The sequence below is a fragment of the Phacochoerus africanus genome, chromosome 15 (genome assembly GCF_016906955.1).
Source record: "Phacochoerus africanus isolate WHEZ1 chromosome 15, ROS_Pafr_v1, whole genome shotgun sequence".
Classification (NCBI taxonomy): domain Eukaryota; kingdom Metazoa; phylum Chordata; class Mammalia; order Artiodactyla; family Suidae; genus Phacochoerus; species Phacochoerus africanus.
The window spans coordinates 133,860,410-133,872,359 of record NC_062558.1 but is presented as its reverse complement, the minus strand read 5'-3'; the positions used below and the strand labels follow the sequence as shown (position 1 = coordinate 133,872,359).

At 55.6% G+C, this 11,950-nt stretch overlaps 1 protein-coding gene across 6 annotated transcripts in view; it reads left to right on the top strand.

Moving 5' to 3' along the window:
* Nucleotides 1-372: 372 nt before the first annotated feature.
* Nucleotides 373-11,950, top strand: part of CHST15 (carbohydrate sulfotransferase 15) — an 84,178-nt gene continuing 72,600 nt past the window's right edge. Inside the window, exon 1 of one of the 6 annotated variants that reach the window (XM_047762621.1) lies at nucleotides 373-444. The gene's annotated coding sequence lies outside the window, so the exon portion shown is untranslated. Of the gene's footprint in view, nucleotides 445-996; nucleotides 1,097-1,641; nucleotides 1,701-2,110; nucleotides 2,171-2,280; nucleotides 2,798-3,513; nucleotides 3,730-11,950 lie in introns of those variants that run through there. The other 5 variants (XM_047762611.1, XM_047762618.1, XM_047762612.1 and 2 more) reach the window with 5 other exon arrangements.

Below are 11,950 nucleotides of genomic sequence, written 5' to 3'. Positions count from 1 at the left end.
CTGCAGTTATAATCCTCGGATTGTGACCTCTGCGTTAGTTGCCATGGATGCTGAGCAGAAGTTTATGACCTCAGGGTGGGTTATAGTTTCTTGGGGGCGTGTGTGTGAGAGAATGAAGCCTCAAGCAATAAAAATCAAGTTTTTTTTGTGTTTTTTTTTTTTTTCCCCAGGATGAGAGGAAAGACACCCTCAGGAAGCATCCCTCATCAGTGTGCCAGCATCTGACACTTAACGGAGCACTTTCAGTTCCACTTTGGTTGCTTTGAGGACAGGATGCTGGGCTGTGGCCATGGGGACACCGGCAGGCAAAAGGCTCATGTGACTGAAGACAAGGGTTTTTTTCCTGTCCCTTGGACCTGTTTCCTCAGAGGCTGGCTCTTAGTGCTCTAAGCACTTCTTGAGCTGAGTCTTCCAGAATTCAAAGTGTCTTTTCTTTAACCGACGGTATGTATGTGCATTCGAAGGTCCAGAGAGGACCACTGCTGCCGCTTCCCTGACCTCGGGCAGCCCGGGTGGTTTCCTGGAGCAGCCACCCCGGGGCCACAGCGGCTGGGCTTGAGGTCTCGCTGAGCTTTCCCTCCCCGCGAAAGCAAACAGGCTGAAGAACCGGGGAGAGCCTTCTCAGGATGCAAAAATACAACAGAGGGCGCAGAACCCACCGGCTCCGTGGCCTTGAATATCAATGTATGGGCTGGCTCCAGACCGCCAAGTTCCTTAAAAAAATGTCTCTGGCAGGGTGTCACTGGCAGGCTTAGGGGTTTCGGTTTGCTTTTGCTATTTGGAATCAGCGCATCGCACAAACCGTGTTTACTTGGAAGGGGAGGGGGTGGGAACCAAACCCACCGCTGGGCGCACACGCCTTGATCTCACATTCCAGACTCGAGCTGATGTGTGTCCGCGCGACAGACATGGGGCGGGGGGAGGGCTCTCTTCGGATGTTTCATTCGCCATCCGCACGTCACTCCCAAACTTTTCCTCCCTGCGCTTGGGGAGTCAGGTTGACGTGCCCTGGATGCGGGGCTCGTGGCGCGGAGCTGGGCGCGCTCCCGCGGAGCTGGAGCCGCAGAGGCTCCCGGGCTGGAGTCTGGCTTCTCAGGTACAAGTTGGGTGCCCGGGCGGCGACAAGCGGCGCGGGTGGGTGTCTGGCTCCGGCGCCCCTCCGCGTTCCGGCCAGGCAGCGCCAGGGGCGGCCCGGGCTGGGCGTAGGGAGTCCGGGCCAGCGGAAGCTTCGCGCAGCCTCACTCCCCGTGGCGCTCCCGGCGCGGTGGCGGCGGCGGCCCAGGCAGACAATGAACTTGGGAGCGCGCGGAGCCGAGGCAGGTTTGGGCCCCACGACCCTCGGCCCAGTCTCCCCGAGGCAACCTCGGCCCCCAGTGGAGGACGTCCCCTCGCCGCCGGTCCTGCCCGCGCTCCGGGTGCCCCGCGCGCAGGGGACCCCGCGGGAAGGGCTGCCCGGCGGCAGCGGCGGCGCCAGGGCTCGCACGCCCCCCTCCTCGACTCGGGAGAATGCGGTCGGAGCTCGGGGACCGGGGACCCGATAGTGGGGCGATGGCGCTGCGGACCGCGGGAGGCCGGCGGGGGGCGCACACCCCGGGGCACGCACGAGCCGGCTGAGCAGGAGAACAGCCCCAGGAGTCGGAATCCGGGCGGCGCGCTGCAGGCGGAGGATAGACGGACCCACAGCTCGGTGCTTTCTCCGTGTGAGCGCGGGTAGGGTGGGGGGTGGGGGGGATTCCCCAGCCACGCGCTCTGCTCCCCGGCGCACTTCGGGGAAGTTTCCAGACGCCGCCTGGGGCAGGTAGGTGTGCATCCGCCACTCTCCCCGACTCGGGCTCGGAGCCGCCTCCCCGCCCCGGCTTCTGTTCCGCCGCTGCTTGGGGCGGGGGGCGGGATTGCGGTGGTGGTCCCAGGTGACAAAGCCTGAGGGACCGGCTTCCGGGGGTGGGGGCGCGGGGGCGGGCTTGGGAGGAGACGGGGGCGCGGCGAGGCCCGAGCCGCCTGAACTTTTGCTCTCCACCCTCTCCTCCTTCCTGTCCGCCCTCCGCCCACTGCCCCCTCGCAGCGCCGGGCCGCAGCTCCAGAGGCGGCGTGACTTTGGAGTAGCTGGCGCTTCGCGGTGGCGGCGGCGGCGTCCCCGGCCGGCCTGGGCGCGGCGAGCCGGGCGCTGCAGGTCTGAGCGGAGCGGCGGCGGGGCTGCGGGGGCTGCGGGGCGGCGAAGCTGTGGGGAGCTGGGGTGGCAGCGGCCCCTGCGCGGGGGCGACGCTGCCGGTCGTGATGGAGCGCGAATCTGCTGGGTTGCGTGTGCGGGTGGAGAGGACTCGGTGGCTGTGGGCGGATGGGGGGCGGGTCGTGGCGCAGTTGGCTCCTTTGGAGCCCCCAGGATCGCGGGGTGGAGGCGCCTGGAAGAAGAGAACGTCGCCTTTGGGGGAATGAATGAAGAGCTGGGGAAGCGCCTTCCGACTCCTCCGGGCAAACGGATTGGCCGGCGCGCGCGCGCGTGTGTGTGCGTGTGTGTTTAGGATTCGGAGCCGCCACGGTCCTGGGCGCGGCTGCTTGACCGCCCCGTCGCGGTCCTGGTGCCCACGTTCCGCGTCCGCCCTGCGCCCCCGGGTCAGCTGGCGCGACTGGAGCGGCGGGTGTAGATGGAAGGCAGGGGCTCGGTGGCCGACTGTTGACAGCTGGACTCCCCGCCCCGAGTAGGGAGATTGGAGAAGGAGGAGGCAAAATTAGGACTGAGACCCACTCCTCCCGCCCCCTTTTTCCTGCTCCCCGAGGCTCTTCGCTGTATTCACATTGGGTGAGTTGATGGCACGGCGTTTTGGGGAGTGAAGTTGTTTCTCCAGGAAGCCCCCCAAAGGGATGTAGCGCGCCATTCAGTGAGGCTGAGTGGAGACTTTCAGGGTTCACAGGGCCCCAGCTCCTCTTTATCAGCTGCGGTTCTTAGGTAGCCAGCCAGCCGGTGTTGGGGCAGAAAGGCCGCAAGGGGACATCTTGCAGCCCCTGAAACACCCAGGTGGAAACTGAGGTCTGGAGATTTGCCCCAAGTTTCTCTAGAATCTTTCCCACACCATTCTCTATGCCCACCCCAACGTGCACATTCAGGCACCCTCCTTTCCAGAACGTGGCATTTATTTTACCAACTGTGTGTTGAATCAGGATGTCTTGGTTGGTGCGTAAATACATACAAGTTATATATGATTTTGTTTAAAATAACATGGGAAAATGCCTTTTCATTGGGTAGTTTATAATCAGATACATGTTTCTCATCAATAAGCCTGAAACGTTGGCAGGAAAATGTTCTTTTTGCCTCCTGCTGGGTGGGGAAACTGAGCCAGCAAGGTGAGGCGGCTCACCGTGGTCTCCCTCTCGGTGCATAGGTGAACCCCAAGTGGAGCTGTGGGGCTCCTTTTCCCTCCAAGGTCCAGCTTCCCTGGAAAACCATCTTCAGAGCCCTGGAAGGAAATCCAACAATGTTTTTTTTTTGTGTGTGTGTGTGTGTTTTCTTCTCTCCAGTTCTGACAGGCAGTGAGCTGCCTCATGGCATAAAGTGAGCAGGTGAATTCATCCAGGATATTGTCTATGGGATGGAGAGGCAGCTTTGTCCACAGTGGATCCCACCTGCCCCTTACTTTTCTTTGATGCTTAGATGGCCAGGGATCCCGGCACTGTCGCTGTGGCTGCCGTGAGGGCTGCTGTTTCACTGTGTTGCTGTTGCCCCAGCCTGCACAGGTGAGGCATTTGGCTTTCTCCTTACCTGCAGAAGAGATTTGTCCTTGCAGCTGGAAGAGCTAGTGTCTGCAGGAAAGTTTGGGAGAGGTTGGAAAGTAGACTCTGCGTATTGGGTGTCTGGAGAAAGAGCAGAAAAGAAACTCCTAGTTAACCAGCTGGGCCACGAAGCCCCGGGCTCTTTGAACCCACACTAGGGGAAGCTTTAGGTTAGGGCTGGGTTGTGATTAGATTGCAGTGGTGTAAGGCCACTGGAGGCCTGGCTGGAGGTTGCCCCAGCTAGCATCTAGGCTGGCCCCAGGGGATGGGAAGAGGAGGGAGGCTCTGGGGCTACCCTGAGCAGGTGGGCACAGGCCCTGCCATAGAGGGCAGCTTTGACTCAGCTTCAGCCAGTGGGGGGAGAAAACCGACTTGAAGGGTCTTGTTAATTTTCAGAGGAATCCTCAAGCCTGGAAGTTTAAGTGTGGGCTCAGGTCTTGCAAGTGGAATAGAGGGTTGGGGGTGAGGCTCTGCCAAGAGGTCGGAAGCTTACATCTGGCCCTGTGTTTGTATATCAAGAAGGGTGTTCCCCCATCGGGGAGATGTGGCCCATGATAAGACATGGGAACCCCCTCCCCCCAAGCCGAGGGACTGAGAATTGGCAGGTGCCCAGTGTATATGGCCATGTGCCAGACTCTGTCACATGCTGTGTGTCATGCATCCATTCAATAGCTATTGGATGGGTTCTTGTCCTGTGGAAAGAGACACTCTGCATGAAACTTTGCGTATGATTTAACTGATCAAATAGTACACGTGAGGAGCGAGGAGTTCCCACTGTGGCCAACACAATGTTGGGTTTGTTCCCTGGCCTCGCCCACTAGGTTAAGGATCCGGTGTTGCCAAAAGCTGCGGTGTATGCGGTGTAGATTGCAGCTGCAGTTCGGATTCAACCCCTAGCTCTGGAACTTCCAGATGCTACATTGCGGGCCCTAAAAAAAAAAAAACATGTGCAACAGTGAGAAGACAGTCCCAGCCTTTGCAGGAAGGGAGCAGGCAAAAATACATGTACCTGGTGGGCGAATGAGGAGTGAGTGGTATTAAGATCTGGGAGGAACAATCAGGCAAGGAATAGTGCTGTGAGGGGTGGGTTTGGGGGGACAGAGTCTCCTTTTACTGATGTGGAAATTGAGGCTTGGAGCAGCGGGTCCAGAAGTGGAAAGGCATCTGAGGCCTCCAAGCTCCAGCTCCTCCCACCCTGTGGAGCGGGAGCCTCTGGAAACTCCCAGATGAATGGACGATTGCTGTGGTCGCCAGCTCTCTGTTCCTGTCCCCACGTCCAGATCCTGTCCTGGTCCCCAGGCCTCAGCAGATCCAGGATGGCAGAGGTGTCATTTGGAACCCGTTTGTAGGAGAGAGGAGTTTCTTTAAAAGCAGGCGTTCCCTTCATGGCTCAGTGGTTAACGAATCCGACTAGGAACCATGAGGTTGTGGGTTCGATCCCTGGCCTCGCTCAGTGGGTCAAGGATCTGGTGCTGCCGTGAGCTGTGGTGTAGATCGCAGACATGGCTCAGGTCCCGCGTTGCTGTGACTGTAGTCTAGGCTGGCAGCTGTAGCTCTGATTTGACCCCTAGCCTGGGAACTTTTGTATGTCATGGGTGTGGCCCAAAAAAAAAGCAAAAAAAAAAAAAAATCTAAAAGCAGAAGCTATTTTTAAACTAGCTGGCCCTGGGAGTGTCCTAGTGTGAGCTGTTGGCCACCGAGCCTCTCTTTCAGCCCCGGGTGAGAATGGGCATCCGTGTGCAGGTGGGCTGCTCAGATGCTGTCCACAGAATTCCCTGTGATGGTGTTGCTGCACTGTGCGCCCAGGGCCTGCCTTCTCCCTTAGCCACCACCGCCCTGGGAGACTGCTTGCACAGGGTGTTTCGGTATTGTTCTCAAGAGCGATGCGCTTCCTTTAAAATGCAGCGCTGGGGCCGGGGCATGATTCGTGTGTAGGTCCAGGTCTGCCTGCAGTGACGCCTAGAGGTGGCACTTAGCGAGTGAGTCTATGCAGTCTCCATGTCTAGAAAGAAGAGTCAAGGTTTTGTATGGATCAGGGCCAATACAGACAATGTTTTTCAAGTAGGGGGGTGGGGAAGGAAGACACGTAGTCCTCTCAGCTGTCATTTGCTGGGTCCCTACTGGTTCCCAGCTGGCCCTGTGCCAGCCAGGCCTGACCGGTGTCCCCCTCTGTCTCAGTCAGAGGGCAGGGAGGCTGGTTGAGATCACAGGGACCACGCTTTGAGCCATCAGAGCCATCAGGAGGCAGGATGCGCGGGAGGAAGGGGGGAAATGGGGCTGGGGGCGGGGGATAACAATCGTGGCTCTAGAAAGGGAAGGCGGGCGTGAATCAGCAAGTGGTGGTGGGAGGGGGGAGGTACCAGAGGAAAGCAGGTTCTCAGTCTTTGCTGGTTTCGAAAGGGATGTGGAGGAAACGCAAGCTGCCTCTTTCACCATCAGCAGCTCTGCGCAGCCTTTACGCCTTCCTCCAGGTGCGGGCCCAGAAGCAGGTGCGTGGGGGCCCAGAGGCGGTGCTCAGAGAAGTGAGGGAGGCAGAACCTGCAGAGTTACATAACACTGCCACTGAGGGTGCAGTGGGAGCCCGGGTGAGCCACTCTGAGGTGAGAGTGTTCTGGGGTGACTTCAGCTCTGGCCTTATTTGCCACCTGCCAGGTGCTTGCATTGGTGCCTGGCATACAGTAACCTCCGCTCCCCTGGTAGTATTCTTTAGCTCTGGAGCTGATGACCAGGGGCCAAAGATGTCTCTGCTCTCCCTAAAATCGCACTACAGGTTTTTATGTAGATGTGTATATTTCTTTCTTTTTCTTTCTTTTTTTTTTTTTTTTGTAGATGTGTATATTTCTTGGGGCGGGGGATGCCTTCTGGCATATTCTGCCTCTAAGGGCTTCTCTGACACTGTTAAGGCCAGGGGCTCCAGGACGCCTTGGTTTTGATCAGGCTGGGTGACCTCTCTGGGCTGTTCCTTCGTCTGTGCAAGGAGGTGGCTGGATAAACAGCTGCCTTCTGAGATGCTTTCAGCCGACACCATGTACAGGCCATGCCTCAGCTTTTCTGTGCTCCTGCTGGTTGCGATGAAGCCGAGGGCAGACCAGGGAGCTTTCCTTGGGAATGTTCTGGGGTAGCCTGCTTTGGAATGTTACATCCTGAGCTCCACTCTAATCTTAAAAGGTGTGAGGGGGTGGAGTTCCCCTCGTGGCTCAGCGGTTAACAAATCCGACTAGGAACCATGAGGTTGCGGGTTCAATCCCTGCCCTTGCTCAGTGGGTTAACGATCCGTCGTTGCTGTGAGCTGTGGTGTAGGTTGCAGACGCGGCTCGGATCCCGCGTGGCTGTGGCTCTGGCGTGGGCCGGTGGCTACAGCTCCGATTCCACCCCTAGCCTGGGAACCTCCATATGCCGCAGAAGCGGCCCAAGGAATGGCAAAAAGACAAAAAGACACACACACACACACAAAAAAAAAGGTGTGAGGGGACCTTCTTTCTGGGGCAGGCTCTCCCTGCCACCGATTCAATATTTCTAGAGTTTGCCCTGGTCCAGGCCTTTTGGGTCCCCGAAGAAAATAAGTTTGGCAGATCCTCAAAAGCAGAGAGTTTCATGATAATGGAAACTGGGACGCTTTCCAGAATTATGTTTGTGATAAAAATATTGAAACAGGCAGGCTAGTCACCCAGGTGCCTGGAAAATACCCCAACAGGGCAAGGAATAAGATGGCAGGGCAGGCGTGATTTTTTCCTATAATGTACAGTCTTCTCTTGAGATGGAATATGAGCCTGTTGGTCCCTTGTGCTCCCTGTGGTCAAAAAGACAGTGGGTAGAGCCTCTGAGGGAAGGAAAGGCCTTGGGAGGTGGTGAGTCCGTCCCTTCCAGGGCAGCTCAGGGGACGCCCGGTCCTGCTCCACCATGCCCTCAAAGGGAGCTGCCCCGAGGGTCTGGCCTGTGGCGCACCTGCTGTGAGGTTGGAAGGTGTTTCAGAGTCTGAGGGTCCGCCTCACCCCTGTTGAAAGAGGTCTGGGCAGCCCTGCTTGGCCACTGAGGCCGAATGGAGTGAGTTGGGCTGGCATCCTTGTTCTCCGATCCCTCAAAGGTTGGGGGCCCACTCCTTGGATGTTCTTTTAGCCTGGGTGTTGGAGGGGCAGCACAGGTGGTGGGGTGAGCCTGGGTACCACGCTCACCTGGGTGCGAATCCCTCCTGTGTGTCTTTATTTCCATCACCAAGACCCCGGGCAAGTGGTTTCATCTCCTCCTACTTCGGTTTCCTCCTCCGTAAAATGGAGGTTAATAATCTCTACCTTGTCGTGTGAGTTGAGTACCAGTCCTACAAGTTAGGGTTCAAGGGCGCTCCCCTAATTGAGCCCCTCTTTCCTGGCCAAGTTCTGAGCCTATGGAGAGAGGAGGGAGGAGGAGGATGGATGAAGGTGACACTGCAGCGTTTGCTCCTCATGGAAGCGGACGTCGGAGAATGGGATTGAACCGGTGGCCAGTGGGCATTGTAAAAGGGAGAGCTGGGCAGTGAGGCCGGCTGACCTCCCCTGAGCCTCAGGCAGAATGATGGCAAAGGCGCAGCCTCTCCAGCCCGGCTCCCTTCCTCCCCGGGGCAGCCAGCAGGGGGCAGTGCTGACTCTGTGTGGGAAAAAGCCCAGGTCCTCATCCTCCTTGAACACTCCTGGCTCCTGTAGACACAGGTGATGGTACCCACGCGTTCGCTCCACGAGGTAGGGCCCATCACATGTGGGCAAGGAGCGTTCCCCTCCCATACACACAGCAAATAAGGTGGGGTCACGTTTGGGTTCTAGGGAGTAGAGCTGCTGAGGTGGATACAGTGCTGAGCCCAGGGCCTGACCCATGGAGGTGGGTGGGGGGCTGACACGTGGCACCTATTAGGTGTGAAGTTGACAGGGACAACTTTAGCAATGTGGCTGATAAGGACATTGAGGGGGACCTGAGATTACCCGGCGAACCTGTCAACCAGGTGCTGTTATCTGCCGAGTGTGGACAGGATGAGCCAGATTGAGATAATGATTAGCCTTTGACCTCAAGGCTGTACAAGTGTAATTTACAAGGCGGGGGGTGGGGCAGAGCCACTGGCTGACCCCTAGCCGGGTGGCCTGAGCCGAAGAAGCTTTCCCGCCTCCTCTTGGTTCCCTCTCCTAAACCTAGGAGACCTAAACCTTTATCGGCCCTCCCCTTCCCCCCTTCTCCCCATCCCCGCCCCATCACTGCCTTCAGGAAGCTTTGCCAGTAGTTCTTCCATCTTTCCACCTCTTCCCACGCAGGGGTTACCATCCTCCTCTGAGCGTCTGTGCTTCTACCCTATTGAACTCAACCTTGACCCCATCCTACTTTATACCGTGTTCCTTCTGGTTTTCCTGGATGTGGTCCGCTCTCCTCGGCCTGGCAGGCCTCTCCAGGGTGAAGTCGTCTCGGGGTGCCATGCAATTAGGAGAAACTGCTGTTGGTTGAGTTAATGCATCAAAAGCCAGTTTGTCCTGGAGAGAGGACTGTGATGGGTTTCCTGTGGGCCTCAGGGGGCCTGGGGGTGCACCCAGGAGACGAAACAGGCTACACACTGGTAGCCTGGTGCGGGAGAGTTCATTCATGCCTGTCACTAAATTTCTCAAGGAGTCAAGAGCCTAATGCAATAACTGTGGATTTCCTGACATTAGGTTTTGGGGCTATTAAAAGGTAGTAACCACAGTTTGTGCGTGTGTGTCTTGAGAGTCTTGGGCATAAATGTTACGGAAATTTGGTTGGTGTTTCAGGAATAGAAGGCGGAGCCTCTAACTCAGGCAAGAAATGTGGGGGCTGTTTGTGTTTCTTATAGCTGGTGTAAATAGCTTGTCTTCAGGCTCCCTGCTCCTTTGTTTGGAATGTAAATATTTGCGTTCAAAATATAAAAGTCTGTCCTGGCGTGTGTTTATAGGGACCATAATTTCCAAACCAAAAATCAGACTATTGGTCTACAGAGGGCTATTTCCTCTGATTTGTGAACCTGTTTATATAAAGAGTCTTCCAAATACACACACACGCATTTGTGTTTGCTTTGTGCCAGCAAGGGTTCTCCAGGATTACAAGAAAGCGGGGTTGCCCCGGGGAATTGGGCCAAGCAGTTGAGTTTCCCAGCAGATACTTGTGATCTGTTTTAGCTGCAGCCACAAAGCAGGGCGTAGTTTTGGCCCAGGCCCTGTGGGACCGGCCGGGGGCCATCCAGGTAGGGGTTGTCCGCAGCTGTCTCATCTCTGGTCGTGGACCCAGACACCTGATTTCAGAATTACTGTGGCTTTAGGCAGATGTTGAAAAGAATGGGGGAGCGGGCGTTCTTTCTCTAGTCTGGTTCAAGGTTGAAGTCTGAGGGCCTCTGTAGGACGTGATCTTTCCCTGGATTCTTGGGGAAGGTTAGCTTTTTAATTTTCCGGGAAGAACAGCCCAGAACATTTCCTGGAGGCAGGATGTCATCACTTATCTGGCCTCTGCCCTCTTCTTTGGAGTGAGGGATTGGGGGCTGCAGTGGGGGCGGGGCCAGGGTCTCTCTGCTCCTGACATTGTGTGTGTGTGTGTGTGTGTGTGTGTGTGTCTTGTGTGTGTGTTGGAGGGAGGCAAGTTTATCCTCGCAACTCTCCATGGTAGCCCTCGGTCCATGGAACACCTTTCTCCAGAATCTCAACAGATCAGGAGTGGGGTTATCTGGTCTGTGGGAGAGGACCAACCTGGTCCAAAAGGCAGCCTTGCATCCGGGCTCGTGCCTTGCCTGGAAACCTCCCCCTCCTCACAGAGCTGAAGGACAAATGAGAGGGGCCCCAGGGCAGAGGGGGGTTGTGGCAACGTTGGGATCCCCTAGCTCTGACCTCTAGTTGGCTGGTACCAGGACCTCCTTTGTCCAGCATCCCAGCCAGCCCGAGGCCCCTCTCATGGGTGGGGCCGCCTCCTCCTCTCCCAGCGTGTGCTGTTGCCTTAGGACCAGGACTTGCAAAGAGCATGGTGTCCTGGCCATAAGAATGTCAACCATGTCTCTGCTTCAGGTCCCAGGATGCTGAGGCCCTCCTGAGGGAGGACGTGAAGCAGGTGGCGGTCCAAGGGGAGAGGCATGGCGCGGGATTGTAGCCCCGCCCTGTCCCATCCGCTGTCCAGCATTAAGCCCTGCACTTCCCCTGGTTGCTTCTTAACTTTGATGCACTGGTGACTATTTCTTGTGTAAAAGAAACACTGTCCATTAGAAATGGTGAGTCTGTAGGGAGGACCAGCTCCCTGGGCCCGGGGGTTCTTGAACTGTGGGAAACTCACAGTTGTCTTTTCTGTGGTCATCTGTAGCCTGGCCCACAAGGATGTGGCCTTTCCTTCTGTCACAGTTTGTGATAAAGAGAAATAGTTCCAGGAAGGCCTCATCCAATCTCCCATCAGTCCGGTAATCCAAGTGCACTGTTTTGAAAGTCAGGAAATAGCTGCTTTTAGGACATTTTGAACTTGCCTCAGAAAGTTATCAGTAAGACTAAATGAGCCAATGAAAGGATGCTCCAGCTAATGAGAGTGGGATCAGTCTGACATCCGGGTCACCTTAACTTTGAAAAGCTATTTTTACCTGCTCTATAGCAGTTTCGGTGAGAAATTAGTTATGGGAAAACGTACAAAAGAGAAGAGTGAGCTCAGCAAAAGTGACTTCCTCATCAGAAATAGCTTCCAGACCAAAAGCAAAAAAAAAAAAAAAAATCATTTGCCCACAGGTTGACCATTGAAAATCCATGGATCTTTTGCATTGTTCACATTTTGGCTCAGAGAATAAAAACGATGTATTAAAAAGCAGATGAAACCTCAGTTGCCATTTAGATGGTAGAAAATAAATTTACTTTTGGCTGTTAAAGCTGAAATAAATCAATAGAAAAATGCAAGCCTTCCCACTTCTGAGTCAGCAGGTTTTGGGTTTTTTTTTTTTTTTTGGTTTGTTTGTTTATGGAAGGAGATTTGCCCACTGAAAATCCACGTAGCTTTGAACCTGTTTCGAAACTGCAGGGCTATTCAGGGAGGGTGTGTGTGTGTGTGTGTGTGTGTGTGTGTGTGTGTGCGCGCGCGTGCATGCATGCATGCGAATACAAGCAAACACAAGTGCATGTTTATATGCAGATATGTATATTTATACATATATATTTATTTTACAAAGTTCTCATCTGATTTATTGTTAAAAATCATGCAATAG